General features: G+C 39.0%; 1 protein-coding gene and 1 long non-coding RNA gene across 4 annotated transcripts in view; both read left to right on the forward strand.

Annotated features, from left to right (window-relative positions):
• Positions 1-4,959, forward strand: part of LOC141495361 (uncharacterized) — a 52,355-nt gene extending 47,396 nt beyond the window's left edge. Inside the window, exon 3 of the long non-coding RNA XR_012470748.1 lies at positions 1,490-4,959. This is a non-coding gene — a long non-coding RNA (uncharacterized LOC141495361). The remainder of the gene's footprint in view (positions 1-1,489) is intronic.
• Positions 1-17,127, forward strand: part of FAM219A (family with sequence similarity 219 member A) — a 91,627-nt gene that overhangs the window by 56,169 nt on the left and 18,331 nt on the right. The gene's annotated exons all lie outside the window — the stretch shown is intronic.

Consider the following 17,127-nt stretch of genomic DNA (forward strand, 5'->3'; position numbering starts at 1 on the left):
TTTCCTAGACTATCCACAAACACTAATTAAATGGGAGCCAACCCATTGCTTTCACAATAAGGAAAATTTACATTTATATAGTACTTTCTGATTGCAAAATATTTTCTACACATTATCTTATTACATAGAATGTTAGAGAAACTTGAGAGATCATCTCTCCACCTAGCTCATTTCTTAGATGAGTCACTGTGACCCTGAGAAATAAAGTGGATTTACATAGTAGCAGAAACAGGATTAAAATCCAGCTTTCCCAATCCCCAGTTAAGTGTGCTCTTTCCACTACCTCACAAGGTTTCTCATCAGCTAGGTGACATAGTGCATGGTGTGCCAGACTTGTAGATAGGAGGATCCAAGTTCAAATCCTGCCTCAGACACTTAACCATTCATGTAATTTTGGGCAAATTGCTTAACTTTTCTGTGCCAGAAGTTTCCACTTCTATAAGAAAAAAAGATAATAGGATTCTTGTTGAGTATCAAAAGCTAAAATTTCCAAAGTTCTTTATAAATCTTAAAATACTATTTGTTTTCATCCAAGGCCCTATGGCCTGCATTGGGCAAATCCCAGGCAAGCATCAATAAATGAGTAGAATCTTGAGAACAGAAATAGTGTAGATTTTTGAGCACAAACATGGGGGTTCTTTGTGAAACTGTGCTAGGACTAAAATTCTTGTCCCTTTCTCAATACTCCTTCATTCCTCTTCTTCTGGCTACTCTTCCTCATTCTCCCTGAGCATGCCCCTTCTCTGGCTGTTCCCAGGCTCCCTTTTCTCTGACCTGCCTTTTCCCCATCCACCCATCTTTTTCTATCAGGAAGGATGGGAATTGGAGTTAAAGGCAGAACTGCTTGGACTCAGCCTAGAAGTCATAAAGCTGCTAACCCTTTTGTTTGGCATGATATACTGTCCACAAGATCATCAGACAGAGGTGAAGAGCAACCCTGGATTTTAATACACATACAAAAACATCCATAAATCTTCCCAGTCAAGTTCTTTTGAGAGTAACCCAGCTAACTTCTAAGAAATCTCTTTAGGCCCTACCCATCTTCTTCTGTATTTTTCACTAACCAAGGTCAGAGGCCTGAGAATATATTAGCCCTTGGGTTCATAGCCTTGGAGAGAGGAGCAGGTAAAAAAATCTGCTGCAGGCAAAGGGAATCTGGTGTAGCAAACTGAACTTAGCTGCCACAACTTTCTGTCCACACTGAGGAAGGACATATGCACGTGGGGCACACATGAGGAAGAAAATGAAAAGAAACAATCCCTTTGTATTCCTCTAAAGTTTTGAGGCTCCCATATCTCCCCTTGGAATCTAGAGTTCTGTTCTTACTTGTAGCTTCCCGTGTTGCCAGACAGCCTCTCCCCACCTCCTTCTTCACAGATGCTGGTTTCCTAGGAGTATTCATCATCCTCACCTCGAATCACCTAGAAGCAATAGCCGTTTTTGAGGGTTTGGTCTGTGTTAGGCTGACAGTTATTTCCTTCAAATACAGATGCCTTGTGGAGACTGCTGAGACCATAAGAGGCTAAGGTGCTCGTGTTCTGTATTTTGGAATCTTGGAGGAGAGAATCTTGAAATAAATGCCAATATGTCAGAAAATCAGATCTCCCCGAAACAGCTGAAGATCAATGACCTCTGGTTCCTCAAACACTTCTCCCCCTGACAAGCTTTTCTTAAAAATGGACAAAAAGGAAATGAGCTAATTGGTCCCCGGGATATCATAAAGCCTAGGATTTTGTTCCCTGAGGCCTTTGAAATTGAAAAAGTAGAGCTTAGAGCTAGGTTTTAGGCAATAAACATTTCTTTCCCAGGAGTCCCCAAAGAAAACAGCTCCTGTTCCCTATAGATGTAATCCATCAATTAACAAGTATATAACTGATAATCTACTATGAAGGAGCTCAGTCTTGTACTTTAATAATTTCTGCCCTCAAGGAATTTGTCTTGGGAAGGCAAGACCTATCTACTCTTGGATCTCAGGCCACAGACTAGTGTCTGAAGGAGTATTTTAAGTATTATATTTGAGTCAGTGTCCCTTTGGAAACATCAGGGGAGGAAGGGTAGATGCTCAGAGAGAGAGGGGCCTTCTTGAGGAAAGAAACTAAGTTGGAAATGGAAATTGTGTGAGGAGGTAGAAGGAGCAAGTACAGTTGGAATAATTTTTAGCAAAGGGTGATGTGCGGGAGCTGAAGACAGGCAAGATAGATTTGGGGAAGCAAACTATAGGGAACTAAGCAGTTGCTGGGTCACCCTGTGCTACTGAAGTCCTAACTGAAAGAATACCAAGGTAAAAAGGGTGATCGGAGATCACTGAGTCAAGAATGAAAGTACCCCAATAAAGCCATAGTCTCTCAAATCTGAGATTTGATGTTTGCCCCAGTCCATTTGAACTTTTTGCCTGTGATCAGGTTCTTAATTTCTTCTGTATCATGGACCCCTTCTTAAAATATTGCTTTTAAATAGTTGGAAGGAAATAATGGATTTCAGTTAAAAGTAAGTGGGGGAAAAATGATGCAGTTCTATTGATCTACATTCAAAGACCCCTGGGATATATACCAAGTTAACCCTGCTCTGATCCCTAAGAATCCCATTAAAAAGATCCTGTTATCAGATAGTAGCACTAGGATGATAATCCTTTGTCACCTGGGACCCTCTTGAGTCCTTCCAGGATATCTCCAAGGAAATGGAGATAGTATCACTAATGGAACCATTTACTCCACTCTCACTCTCCACTCTGTGCTTTATGGGACTGGGAAGATTCAGTTTCCTCCCCTTCCCTTACCTTAGCCTGAGTCCTTCAGGACTTCTAGTTGTCCTGCCAGCCAAGTTAGTTATCCATGGTAAGCTTCTTTTTCTTTGTCCCTACCTTTAGAAGGGGCCACATGAAACTTTTCAAAATTACAGAGTACCATTAGCTCACCATGCAGAAGAAAAGACACTTGTTTCTCATTGGTAACATCCTGGCCAGGCTAGACAGACAATTCTCATCAGCTTGTCCTTTTCCACTGGACTGAAGACTGTGCTATCTTAAGGCTGAATTACAATTTAACTAATTGGGGGGCCAAGCAGAAGTCCTTGGTCCCTTCCCTTAGAGAACCCCTGCCATGGTGAAAGTCAATCAGGAGTTGAAACCCATCTCTTTTGTCATTAAATACACATTTCTCCATCTTTTCAACAAGAACATCATAAACATTCTATTAAATGTTTAACAATGCACTTAATAAATGATGGGTAACTGAAAAAGATTTGTACTTTTGCATTTTCTTACAGGGGTTTCCCATTGACAGCTTGACTTCATGCAGAGTATTTAAATGGAGGAATAGGGGAATGAGACCTGGGTTCTATTCCTGAATCTGACCCAATTAACCTCTTGGCATCAGCTTCCCTATGTAGGCAGAGGGGATATAATTCTTCTCATTAAAAAATTACAGTAATATGGAGAAATAAAAAGTCAAGAATTGCCAGGAGTTTAATGAAAAAAGGGCTTAGCCCTATCGGATCTAAAATTATAAAGCATCAGTCATCAAAACTGTTTGGTATTGGCTAAGAAATAGAGTGGTGAACCAGTGGAATAGCCTAGGTGTAAAAGCAGGAGATGATTATAGTTATCTGCTGTTTGATAAACCCAAAGAGTCTGGCCATTGGGATAAAAACTCCCTCTTTGATAAAAATTGCTGGGATAATTGGAAGTTAGTATGGAAGAAACTTAGATTAGACCAACACCTCACACCCTTTACCAAGATAAGATCCAAATGGTTACAGGACATAGACATAAAAAACAATACTATAAGCAAATTAGAAGACCAAGTACTAGTCTACCTGTCAGATCTATGGAAAGGGGAGCAGTTTATGACTAAGGAAGTGTTGGAGAACATCACCAAAAACCAATTAGATGATTTTGATTACATTAAATTAAAAAGCTTTTGCACACATAAAACCAATGTAACCAAGATCAAAAGAAATGTAGTAAATTGGGAAACAATCTTTACAACTAATGATTCTGACAAAGGACTCGTTTTTAAAATATACAGAGAACTGAGTCATATTTTTAAAACAAAAAGCCATTCCCCAATTGACAAATGGTCAAAGGATATGCAAAGGCAATTTACAGATGAGGAGATCAAAGCAATCCATAGCCATATGAAAAAATGCTCTAAATCATTGATTATTAGAGAAATGCTAATTAAAGCTTCTCTGAGGTACCACCTCACACCTCTCAGACTGGCCAATATGACCAGGAAGGATAATGATCATTGTTGGAAGGATTGTGGGAAATCTGGGACACTATTACAATGTTGGTGGAGCTGTGAACTCATCCAACCTTTCTGGAGAGCTATTTGGAACTATGCCCAAAGGGCAACAAAAATGTGCATAGCCTTTGACCCAGCAATACCACTACTGGGTCTATACCCTGAAGAGATGAGGAAAAAGGGTAAAAACATTACTTGTACAAAAAATATTTATAGCAGCCCTGTTTGTGGTGGCAAAGAATTGGAAATCTAGTAAATGTCCTTCAATTGGGAAATGGCTTAGCAAACTGTGGTATATGTATGTCATGGAATACTATTGTTCTATTAGAAACCAGGAGGGACGGGATTTAAGGGAAGCCTGGAGGGATTTGCATGAACTGATGCTGAGTGAGATGAGCAGAACCAGAAAAACACTATATACCCTAACAGCAACATGGGAGTGATGTTCAACCTTGCAGGACTTGCTCATTCCATCAGTGCAACAATCGGGAACAATTTTGGGCTATCTGCAAAGGAGAGTGCCATCTGTATCCAGATAAGGAGCTGTGGAGTTTGAACAAAGTGCAAGGACTATTCCCTTTAATTTAGGAAAAAACATATCTTATTGTCTGATTTTGTTACCTCTTAGACTTCTTTAAGAAAAGAACTCTCTCATCACACCCAATTTGGATCAAGGTACAACATGGAAACAAAGTAAAGACTGACAGTGCTTTCTGTGGGGGTGGGGGTGGGAAGCAAGATTGGGGGGAAAATTGTAAAACTCAAATAATATCTTTAATAAAAATAAATTTTAAAAAAATGACAGTAAGATAATCCTGACTCAGCTCCATGATTGCCCCCCTTCAGTGCCTTGGCTATGATGGAGATGCCAAGGAATTTTAAGGGAGACTATGCTTGTTATCTATGATACTGACCTCTAAAAGTGAGTGAACCCTAGATTTCTAACACTTAATCTGTGCCTCACAATTAAGAGTAAAAATGTTATACCTATGAAAGGAGGGTTTGGCATAATGACTAGTATATTGGATTTGGAGATGGGAGATTCACCATGAAACCTCTCCTGAACTTCAGTTTTCTCATCTGCAAAATGAAGATATACATACACACTAACTCCTGGAGATTTCATAAAAAGCTGTAAAATAAAGCTTGATACCTTCCATTATTGTTGTGGGTAGTGATATTTGAAAAGACTTTAGAAGTCATCCAGTCAAACTGCTATCATTGTTGTGAACTCCCTCTACAATCATTCCCTTCCAAAGTGCATGGTCTCTTCCTGAACAACTGAAAAATGGGAAATTTACTTTCTTATAAAAAAGCTCATTCTTACATTGGACAGTTCTTTTGTATAATGAAACTGAAAACTATTTCCTTAAAGCTTACACCCATCAGTACTAGTTTTCCCTACTGGGCTAGACAAGATAAGTTAAATCTCTCTTCTATAACAATCTGTCCCACATCTGGGGACAATTGTCAGGTCTCCCCTCAATTTTTACCAAGTATAACTCCCTAGTTCCTTAAACCCATTCTCATATGACAAAAAGCAGGGATGGCCAAGCAGTCTAGAACAGTTCACTCACTCAATCCTGTTTGCCTCAGATCCTCATTGGGAAAATTGCTGCATCAGAAAATGATTTGCAAACCACTCCCATATCTTTGCCAAGAAGGCCCCAGATGGGGTCATGGAGAGTCGGGCACAAATGAAATGACTCAACAACAATAACAAAGACTATGATATGGAAACCAAAAGTCAGACCTGTTTCAGGGTAACATAAGGAGCAAAAATGCTAGGAAGTATTTTCTTTCTGACCTTTATATTTACTATTTCTAGGTACCCTGAAAGTTTGGGCTTTTTCAGAAGGCATTTACAACTTAAGAGAAAGTCAGAGACTTAAAGGTGACCCTGGATTCTGGCCAAACCAGGACACAGGATCTAGGATGACAGCTCCTTGTGTTTAAAAGGCTTTCTTTTTTCTTTATTTTTATGCAGCCTTTAATTTTGGTCTCTTGCAGACTTTGGAATATTTAAAATAATAATAGATCATATTTTGTAGAACTTTGAAAATAACACAGCCCTCTAAAATCCTGAGTGAAAGTATTATCAACTACATTTGATAGGGAAACTAAGATCCAGAAAATACATGACTCACCCAGAGGCATTCAGTCAGTAAATGTCAGCACTAAAATTCAAGCCTTCTCCTATACCATGAGAGTATATTTGCATCTATACTTCTGAGACAAAGCTCAATGGATCCTCTCTCAATACAACCCATTGTCCAGAGATAGTTCCTTAAGGAAGAGAAATTTGAAAAGTAATTGTGCCTGTCATCATATAATGTGTATATATTTGAGGCTATCTAACGTATAACTCTGTGTCTCTACAGTGGGCAAATTTTTTTTTTAGGTTTTTGCAAGGCAAACGGGGTTAAGTGGCTTGCCCAAGGCCACACAGCTAGGTAATTATTAAGTGTCTGAGACAGGATTTGAACCCAGGCACTCCTGACTCCAGGGCCGGTGTTTTATCCACTGTACCACCTAGCCACCCTGGCAAATCTATTTTAAGACATCTTGGAACCAGGACAAATTTTAATTAGATTTTAATAGTCCTGGAATTGCTAATATAGGCAACTAGGGTGCCACCATACCACTCAGAGTTTTTTGGATGTGGAGTCAGAAAGACCTGAATTCAAATTTGACCTCAAGACACTTAATAGCTAGCTATATGACCTTGAACAAGCCACCTGACCTCCATTTGTCTTATTTTCCTCAACTTTAAAATGGGACTTTTAAGACCTCCCTCAGGGGCGGCTAGGTGGCACAGTGGATAAAGCACCGGCCCTGGAGTCAGGAGTACCTGGGTTCAAATCCGGTCTCAGACACTTAATAATTACCTAGCTGTGTGGCCTTGGGCAAGCCACTTAACCCCGTTTGCCTTGCAAAAAAAAAAACTAAAAAAAAAGACCTCCCTCAAATTATAAAAAATGAGATATTTGTAAAGCATTTAGTATATTGCTATATAGGTACAGTAGGTGACTCAGATAAGAGTGCCAGACTTGGAGTCAGGAAGAGTTCAATTCTGTCCTCAAATACTCAACAAGTCACTTTATTTGCCTCAGTTTTCTTATCTTTAATATAAGCTGGAGAAAAAAATGGCAAATCTTTCCAATATCCCTGCCAAGAACACCCCAAACGGGGGTTACAAAGAGTCAGATGCAACTGAACAACAATAGACAATATAAATTCTTATTCCTGTCCTTCCCCCTATAGTCATACAATTTCTACATTTCTCCTTTTAGGGCTCCCAGATCTAATCAACCCCAGAGCTTAACCTTACCATCTTCCTAGGTGGGAGAATTCTGGAATTTGGGAACAAGTTCAGATATATCTCATTTATACCTGCATGGTTTTATAAACTTTGGTCCTTTCACCTTTCAAGCTTCATCTTGCAGACTGAAGAGTTCTAATTATATTAGTCTATCCTTTGGTAGCCTCTCCATCATCCAATCCTTCAATCCCCCTTAATCATTTTATTGCCCTTCTCCAACTTTATTATATCAAGCCTTGCAATACAATGATCAGACATGTATTGGTATTCCTGAAAGTAGAGAATGGTGAGAAGAAGAGAGGCAGCAGCTCACATGTTTGTTCCTTGATTTACACAAGGAAAGAAAAAAATCATTTTCATTCTGTCTTTGGTCCCATTTTTGACAATGGCCAACTTTGCAGTCTTTGGCTGCAGTGAGTTACTGGACTATTGTATTTAGGGAGCAGGTATGTCCTTTTCCTGGATCATTGCTGATAACTTAGAACCCATTGCCTTTCAGTATTGTTTGGTTAGCCTTTTGTTTAATCCATTACCTTACACTTTACCTCACAAAAGCATCCTATAGGTCTGCAACTCTCTAAACCATTCTTAGCTTGGTTTCTTGCTTTTCAGAAAAGTATCTTCAACAGACCTGGCAATTTCACTCTGCAATCCCTTTTTTTCCTTTTTCTTTTTTTTTTTTTAAGGTTTTTGCAGGGCAAATGGGGGTTAAGTGGCTTGCCCAAGGCCACACAGCTAGGTAATTATTAAGTGTCTGAGACCGGATTTGAACCCAGGTACTCCTGACTCCAAGGCCGATGCTTTGCCACCTAGCCACCCCATCTGCAATCCCTTTTTCAGATTACTAAGGAAAATTATAAATTATAATGTACCAGTCTCTAGGCATCCCTGAAATGAATGCTTTCCACTCAGAGAAATTCCTTTTTATCCCTGTGCTTTGTTGTTTCCCAAATCTTCCTTCAGAATAAATGCAGTGAACTGGTGGTTCATTAGAATATCTATGTTCTCATCTCACCTCTAGTCTTGATCTGCATTTCTCTGGTCTTCTATTTTCTGGGGGAAATTATTTTTTTATTATTTTATTAAAATTTTATTTGTTTTCTAGTTATATACAATAGTAGTTTTTACCTATCATTTTTTGTAAGATTTTGAATTTTGCAATTTTCCCTCACCCTCCCCCATCCCTCCTACAGAAGGCTGTCTGATAATCTTTACATTGTTTCTAGGCTGTACATTGATCAAAATTGAATGTGTTGAGAGAGAAATTATATCCTTGAGAACAAAATAAAAATAAAATATTAGAGACAGTAAAATTATGTAGTACATAAGACACCTTTTTTTTAAAAAAAATTCAAGGTAATTGGCCCTTGTTTAAACTCTACAATTCTTTCTCTGGATACCAATGGTATTCTCCATCGCAGGTATTATGAAATTGTCCCTGATTGTTGCATTGATGAAATGAGCAAGTCCATTAAGGTTGATCATCACCCCCATGTTGCTGTTACAGTGTACAATGTTCTTCTAGTTCTGCACATCTCATTCAACATCAGTTCATGCAAGTCTTTCCAGGCTTCTCTGAAATCCCATCCCTCTTGGTTTCTAATAGAAGTGTTCCATAACATGCATATACCATAATTTTTTCAGCCATTCCCTAATTGATGGACAGTCACTCGATTTTCACTTCTTTGCTACTACAAACAGGGCTGCTATGAATATTTTTGTACAAGTGATGTTTTTAACCCTTTTTCATATACCCAGTAGTGGTATTGCTAAATCAAAGGGTATGCACATTTTTATTGCCTTTTGGGCATAAATCCAGGTTGCTCTCCAGAAAGGTTGGATGAGTTCACAGCTCCACCAACAATATTTTAGTGTCCCAGATTTCCCACAACCCTTCCAACATTGAACTTTGTCCTTTCTGGTCATATTGGCCAATCTGATACTTATTAGATGGTACCTCAGAGAAGCTTTAATTTGCATTTCTCTAATAATGATTTAGAGCAATTTTTTCATATGACTATGGATTGCTTTGATCTCCTCATCTGTAAATTGCCTTTGCATATCCTTTGACCATTTGGGGAATAGCTTATTTTTTAATAATCTGGGGAAGATTCTTAGTTCCTTCACAGAATTGAAGTTCCACTATTCTAAAAATTCATTTAAAAGTGCCCTCCTTCAGAGGAGTGATGTTTGAGAAATTCAAGGTTCTAGAACCCTGATAAAGTGCTATTTATCATTACATTAATTTGAAATACCATATCCCGTTCCCCACCCCCAGCCCACGTGCCAATATATGCTTTATTTGGTATGGTTAGCCTATCAGGCAGTTGTTATTCTCATTCTCAGATAACAGTATTATAGAGAAAATCTACTGGGGTCTACTGTTAGAATTTTTATGCCTCAATTTTCCTCTTCTTTGTTATAAGGGTAGTGATGGCTAGATTTCTCCCTCTGGGAGTTTCTGGGTAGACTCAACAACCACCAAAGACTAGTAGGTTGTCATCTTGAGCATCTCACCTAGGCTTCCTGCAGTGGTCTTTACCTTAAATGAATTCTGGAAAAGTCATTTGTGAACTTTATGGTGCAGGTTTATGAAATTAAAGAAGTTTGCTTGGAGTTTTTTGCTCCTTATAGACTTCAGTTGTGCTTTCTAGGCTTGACATCCATGACTAAGTGCTATTTTCTTTGAGAAATCCAATTTTGACACAGTTTTCTCAGAACAGTCTTTTATCTCATATCTCCCATCAGGTGACTGAGGTAGGAGAAGTATGAGCTTGAGAAGTGAGTAGGCTTAGAAACTGGGTGGTATGGCACAATAGATCTCAGCAGGGTTAGCCAGAACCAGAAAATAATAGATTTTTCCTATAAAATAGGAATACACTAAGGAATACTGAAGAATCCACTAAAGTGCTAAATTAAATGTTAGCTATCATTATGTGGCAATCCCATGAATTAAACTTTTACAAAGTATCTACCATGTACAAAGAACTGCCTTAGGGACTGGAAATAAAAAAGATGAAAGTAAAAGTCCCAGCCCTCTGGGAGCATATATTTTATTAAGGGTTTACAACTTGTAAACAGCATCAAAAGTTAGGGAGAATCAGGAATTCTTTCCATAAAAAAAAAGCACATAAGCCAAAGTCTGAAGGAAGTCCATTCCACACACCAGGAATAGTCTGTACAAAGGCATAGGAGTGATAGATGAAAATATTAATTATGAGAAGAGCAAACCACTTTGGTTGAAATATAAATTCTAAGTGGTAATGGTAATAAGCCTAGAAAGGTAGACAGTAGCCAAATTGTAAAGGGCTTCACATATCAAGACAATTGTATTTTATCTTAGAGACAACAGGAAGCTTTTGAAGTTCCCTAATAGAGGAGTCATGGAAGATATTTTTGGCAATTTTGTGGAGAATAAGTATGTAAAAGGGGAGAGACTAGAAGCTGAGTGTCAAATCAGGATATTCAGTCCAGGGTCTGAAATAGAGTGGTGATCATGTGAAAAGAAAATGAATGCAAGAAATCTTGTGTAAGTAGCATCAACTGATTGGATGGGAGTAGGAGGCAGGTAAAAAAGAGGGAAGAGTTGATTATAACAGAATGAACCTATATGACTTGGAAGAGTGGCAGTTCTCTCCACAAAAATATGTTAAAGTTTGATGGAGGAGTAAATTTTTTTGTTTTAGTTTTTTTGGGGTTTTTTTTTTTTGCAAGGCAAACGGGGTTAAGTGGCTTGCCCAAGGCCACACAGCTAGGTAATTATTAAGTGTCTGAGATCGGATTTGAACCCAGGTATTACTGACTCCAGGGCTGGTGCTTTATCCACTGTGCCACCTAGCCACCCCTGTAAATTTTTTTAAAGAAAGATTTTATTTATTTTGAGTTTTACAATTTTTCCCCTTATCTTGCTTCCCTCCCCCAGTCCCCACAGAAGGCAGTCTGTTAGTCTTTACATTGTTACCATGGTATACATTGATCTCAGTTGAATGTGATGAGAGAGAAATCATATCCTTAAGGAAGAAAAGTAGAGTATAAGAGATAGCAAAATTACATAATAATATACTTTTTTTTTCTAAATTTCTAAATTGGTCTTTGGTCTTTGTTCAAACTCCACAATTCTTTCTTTGGATACAGATGGTATTCTCCATCGAAGATAGCCCAAAATTGTCCCTGATTGATTCACTGATGGAATGAGCAAGTCCATCAAGGTTGATCCTCACCCCCATGTTGTTGTTAGGGTATACAGTGTTCTTCTGGTTCTGCTCATCTCACTCAACATCAGTTCATGCAAATCCTGAATTCCTCAAATTCCCATCCCTCCTAACTTCTAATAGAACAATAGTGTTCCATGACATACATATGCCACAGTTTAAGTCATTCCCCAATTAAAGGACATTCACTTAGTTTCCAATTCTTTGCCACCACAAACAGGGCTGCTATGAATATTTTTGTACAAGTGATTTTTTTACCCTTTTTCCATAATCTCTTCAGGGTATAGACCTGTGGTATTGCTGGATCAGAGGGTGTGCACATTTTTGTTACCCTTTGGGCATAACTCCAAATTGCTCTCCAGAAAGGTTGAATGAGTTCACAGCTCCATCAACAATGTATTAGTGTCCCAGATTTCCCACATCCCTTCCAACATTGGTCATTGTCCTTTCTGGTCATATTGACCAGTCTGAGAAGTGGTAGGGAGGAGTAAATTTAAGTTATATGACAATGAGTTCTGTTTTAGACCTGTTGAGTTTGAGATACTATTTGAATATTCATTTGGATATATCCAATGAGCAATTGTTAATGGTGCCTGGATCTTAGGAGAGAGACTAGGGCTGGACGTATAGATCCACATTTTAGCACCTGGTGGGACCTGACTTAGGTTGTTTATCTTCCATTGAATAGCAAGGACACTTCTATAAAGATTCATCTATATAAAGATGATAACTGAAAACTAGGAGTTGAGCCTAGCCTCTGGAAGCTAAGCGGATCACTATGAGACAAAGTATAGGAGGCTCAAAACTTGGACAGTCACAAAGGAGGTTTTTTTGAAGGGGGAGGTGGTCTCAAACAAGTAGGAAAGCTAGAAAGAGAACGGTATCATGAAAGTCCAGAGAGAAGGGTCTATGTACGAGAAGTGTAAGCAATTTCAGATGCTGAAGAGGTCAAGGATTAATTTATTCTGGTTTAGTCTTCTCCCCAGGTTGGAAGCATGTGCTCTTCCTTCTATTTAATCCACAAACCCTTTGCTTACTGGATATCAGAACTAGAGCCACTTCTTACCCGCAAGGAGTAAGGTCAGATCATCTGCTTCAGGAAGCTTCAACTCTCTGATGGGAAGTGCCAGTCATTTGAGGCACCAATATAATATGTATTTGTCTCTATGGGACCACTGAAAAGAGCTACAAGTGACAATCCTAGAATAACCTACATAGTTCTGGAAACAGAAACATCTTGCTAAGAAGTTCACCTAGAGACAAGATCATATTTTCTAAACCCTCTTCTTCCTCCTTTTTTACCTTCTTCCACTGTCTTAGTATAGTCTTTTGCACATATGGGGACTGGGACGAGGAAGGGAAAAGTGTGATCCATCAAGCACCTGCCAGGAGGTTTGGACTGAGAAGTGTCCTTGCTATACATTGGAAGATAACCTAAATCAGATCCCACCAGGTGCTAAAATCTCCCTGGCCTACTCTTCCTTACATTAGGGAGACAGCAAGTACTGAGATTATAAACCAGCTAGCAAAATAGAAGGGAAGATTGATTTTTAGACAAAGTAGATCAAGTAACTAATGGACATTAAAATTAGGCATATGGAAATTAGGACTTGGATGGCCAATTGGGCCCTCCCTTGAAAAACTGGGTGATAGAAGTTTCTCCACAGAAGTGTTGGTCAAGGCAGTTCTACTTGTCAGGCTTTGCTGGGGTTCTAAATCCCACAAAAAAAGGCACCCAGCTTAGACCCAGCCTGGTCACCTTTGAAGCCAGCCCTCTTTATAGGAACCTTTGCACCCACCAGCAGCCCCAGCTTTTGGACACCTGAGCTCTCTACAACATTCCAAAGGATTCCTTAGAACACCTGAAGGCATCCCTCTCCTGTATGTTTATCCTGCCTGACTTCTGTGTTTACACAGTAGCTGCATCTCTTCAAATTCAAATGGCCTCTTTCTTTTGCCCTTTTGTATTTCCTTGTCCGCATCTCACAGTTGAGATTTCCTCCATATTTTACTCTCTTAATCTCTCAGCATTGTTTTTTTCTGGGTCCTGTGGCTACTGCCAGTAGTTTCATCATGAATTAACTCTCCTTCCCCTACTCCCACCTCAAAGTATTTGTCTATATTTTAGAAATGCCAGCCCAGCCTAGCTTGACAACTGTACCTAGGCTACTATCTCTCTACTAAGTTACCTCCCTCTTTCTCCTCCCATCCACTGCTCTTAGGGATCAGACAAAATGGTTCTGATACTTGCCACTTGAACACCTGGTCCCCTCTTGCTCTTCAGCTATGCCAAGCTAAAGAACTACTTTGGCACTACACTGTGGAAAGGGAAAAGGGAAGGTTGGCAAACCATAGAATTTCTCAAATTTACTTCCGGTCCATCTCCTCCCAAGTGTTTGAGAATCAATCAAGACCAAATTAACAGACCCAGCCCACCACTCATCCCCATGAAGCCCTGTGACAACTCTGCTGAAAAGAAGATGGAGAAGCAGATTGGGACCCTGTACCTAGAGACCACTCAGTCACTGTGAGGGAAAGCAACAGCATAGCATCAAGGGCAGGAGTGTACGGTTCAGACTTAAGAGTTAGAGGAATTTCAAGAGTGACCAGATCAGTAAATGCTGGGGGTAAAAAAGGCTCAATATTTTGGTCCATTTTTTTTTCTTCTTTAGCAAACTCCCTGGATTCCTACCCCCTTATTTCAAAAGGAACAGAAGTCAGTGGGACTGTTACATTTTCCTACTTTATTGAACCATCAGATACAATGGACCCAGTGCTGAGGTCATTATGGAGCTTGGACCTGCAGGGGCTGTCCCTTCTAATTTAGGCCAGCCCATCCTTCTGTCTGACCAGTTCTGTAAAGTATGGGCAGAGAAAGGAGCTGCCTGAATAGCTGAACTTGAAAGACATACAGGACTCCCCACTAGCCTACCAGATTGCTTGAAATGTCCCTCTGGAACTTCAAATGCTTATTCCCCTGAGATGGATGGATGACCTGACCTGTCATTAACTTCTGAGTGAATTAGCTTTTCATATAAAGCCCTCCTGATAGCTAGATGAAAGCAAGGGAGAAAATAAAAATAGAGGAAAAATAGTGAAGAAAACTGGTTTTGAGCAGTGATTCCCAAGCTTTTTGAGTATGAGGACTTTTTTTTTTTGCAAGGCAATGGGGTTAAGTGGCTTGCCCAAGGCCACACAGCTAGGTAATTATTAAGTGTCTGAGTCTGCGTTTGAACTCAGGTACTCCTGACTCCAGGGTCAGTGCTCTATCTACTGGGCCACCTAGCTGCCCCAGGACTCCTTTTTAACATAAAAATATTTAGTAGACATCCACATGATTGAGGAAGAAACATAAACATTAAAGGGAAAAAAACCTTTGAATTCAGTGATGGCTTTTAAATCAACCTGAATTTTATTAATCACAACAGTATCTAATTAAATTTTTAAAAGTAGGAAGAAATGTGTTTGAGATCTAATTTTCATTTAATGTTTAGGAGGTACACTTGCTTATTTATGTATTCACATATGGATTTGAAGAGCCTTTGCAAAAACTCAAGGAGGAACCACTGAATGGGGTGGATAGAGGATGGGCATTGCCTTTGAAGGTGAGGATTATAGATCTGGTTAATGGAATAGAGGTGAGGGCATTATTTTCCAGAAGGTAGAAAGGGACAAGGATTGATATTGGAACAAGAGATAGCAAGACAAGCATTGCTAACTTACTAGTTTTGGTGAGTGTTTTCTCCATAGGTGTAGAGAAAATTATAGTATAAGGCCAGGTTTCCTGCTTTCTGATAGAAATGCCTTTGGAATTCAGTCATAAAAATTATTTATGACTCCTCACAGGGGTAGCTAGATGGTGCAGTATGAAGAATGATGGTTCTAAAGTCTAGAGGACCTGAGATCAAATCTGACCTCAATTTCTTATTTATTGTGTGACCTTGGGCAAATAACTCAACCTTGATTGCCTCATGCAGGGATATTTCCAGTCAACCTTATTCTTATCTGGCCACTGAACCCAGTTCATGTGCTTGTCAAAAAGGACAAACGAAGGACAAACATCAGGCCTTCTCACAGGTTCATCTTCAAGCCATTGATTCTATTCAAGCTACCACCTTTCCTCAGATCTGGTTCAACGTAAAAGAAACAGAGGCCAATGTCCATTTGACTAGAATTTGTGTGAGTTTATACTCATGTCTAATCCTCCTCATCCCTGCTATTGAAATACTTTGCACTTCCCATTTTCTCTACTGTTGGTAGATCACAGGGGAAATCGGCTGTGATAATGGGTAATTTACATTTATATATTATTCTATAGTTTACAAAGCATTCTCCTCAAAGAATCTTCTAAGTTCCCTTCTTTTCCTAATTTCTGTAGTCTATGACAATACTATGATACAATATGATAATGCAAGTATTATTATCCTCATTTTACAAATGAGAATGCTGACATTCAGAGAGGATAAGTGATTTGTTTACTGTGTTATGGCAGGGTAATGGCAAAGTCAGCATTTAAACAGATCAAACTCCATGCTCCAGTCCATGCTATTTCTTATAGCATTAGGCTTAGGGATAGGAGAAGGACCTTTGACAGGCTTGAGTTTGTCCTTGTGCCTTTGGAAAACATCCTTGTATGGCATAAAGATTTATACAAAATCTTTTTGAAGCACATTATCCTTGATTAAAATATTAAAAGGAAGTAATCAAGCTTCCCTAATGATTTATATACAGCACAATGACATCTTTTTAGTCATAGTTAACTGAGAAGTAGATAGAGATTGGACAAATGGGGGGACAAGTAAGTTCATCTTCCTGAGTTCAAATCTGGCCTCAGACACTTCCTATCTGTGTGAACTGAGCAAGTCACTTAACTTTGCCCCAGATTCCTCATCTATAAAATGAGCTAGTGAAGGAAATGGCAAACCATTCCAGTACCTTGCCAAGAAAATCCCATGAAGGGTCACAAAAAAGTTGGATTGCTTTAGAGCAATATTTAGAGCTTTCCTCTATCTCTTGTATATATTAAGATCATAGAAAAATCTGTAACATATGCAATAACTTTCATTCTCAATTGAGGTATAAAATGGGGAGGTAGAAGTTCAATAAAGATTTTATGCATAGAAAATTTCCTTTGCAGAGTTCAAGTGGGAAAAGGATACTTTATAGATATAGAGGTTTTCTAGATAATTTTATTTGTAGGGGTTAGGGGAATAGCATCATAGATGTAGAAGAATAAGGGAAATGTAGAAGAAGTTAGCTAATTCAGCCCAAACCCTCATTCTGCAAATGAGGAAACTGAATGGATATTGTATTTTTCATCTTCTCAAAGGGTTGGGGAAGGATGGAAGAA

The sequence above is a fragment of the Macrotis lagotis genome, chromosome 8, assembly GCF_037893015.1.
Source record: "Macrotis lagotis isolate mMagLag1 chromosome 8, bilby.v1.9.chrom.fasta, whole genome shotgun sequence".
Taxonomy (NCBI): domain Eukaryota; kingdom Metazoa; phylum Chordata; class Mammalia; order Peramelemorphia; family Peramelidae; genus Macrotis; species Macrotis lagotis.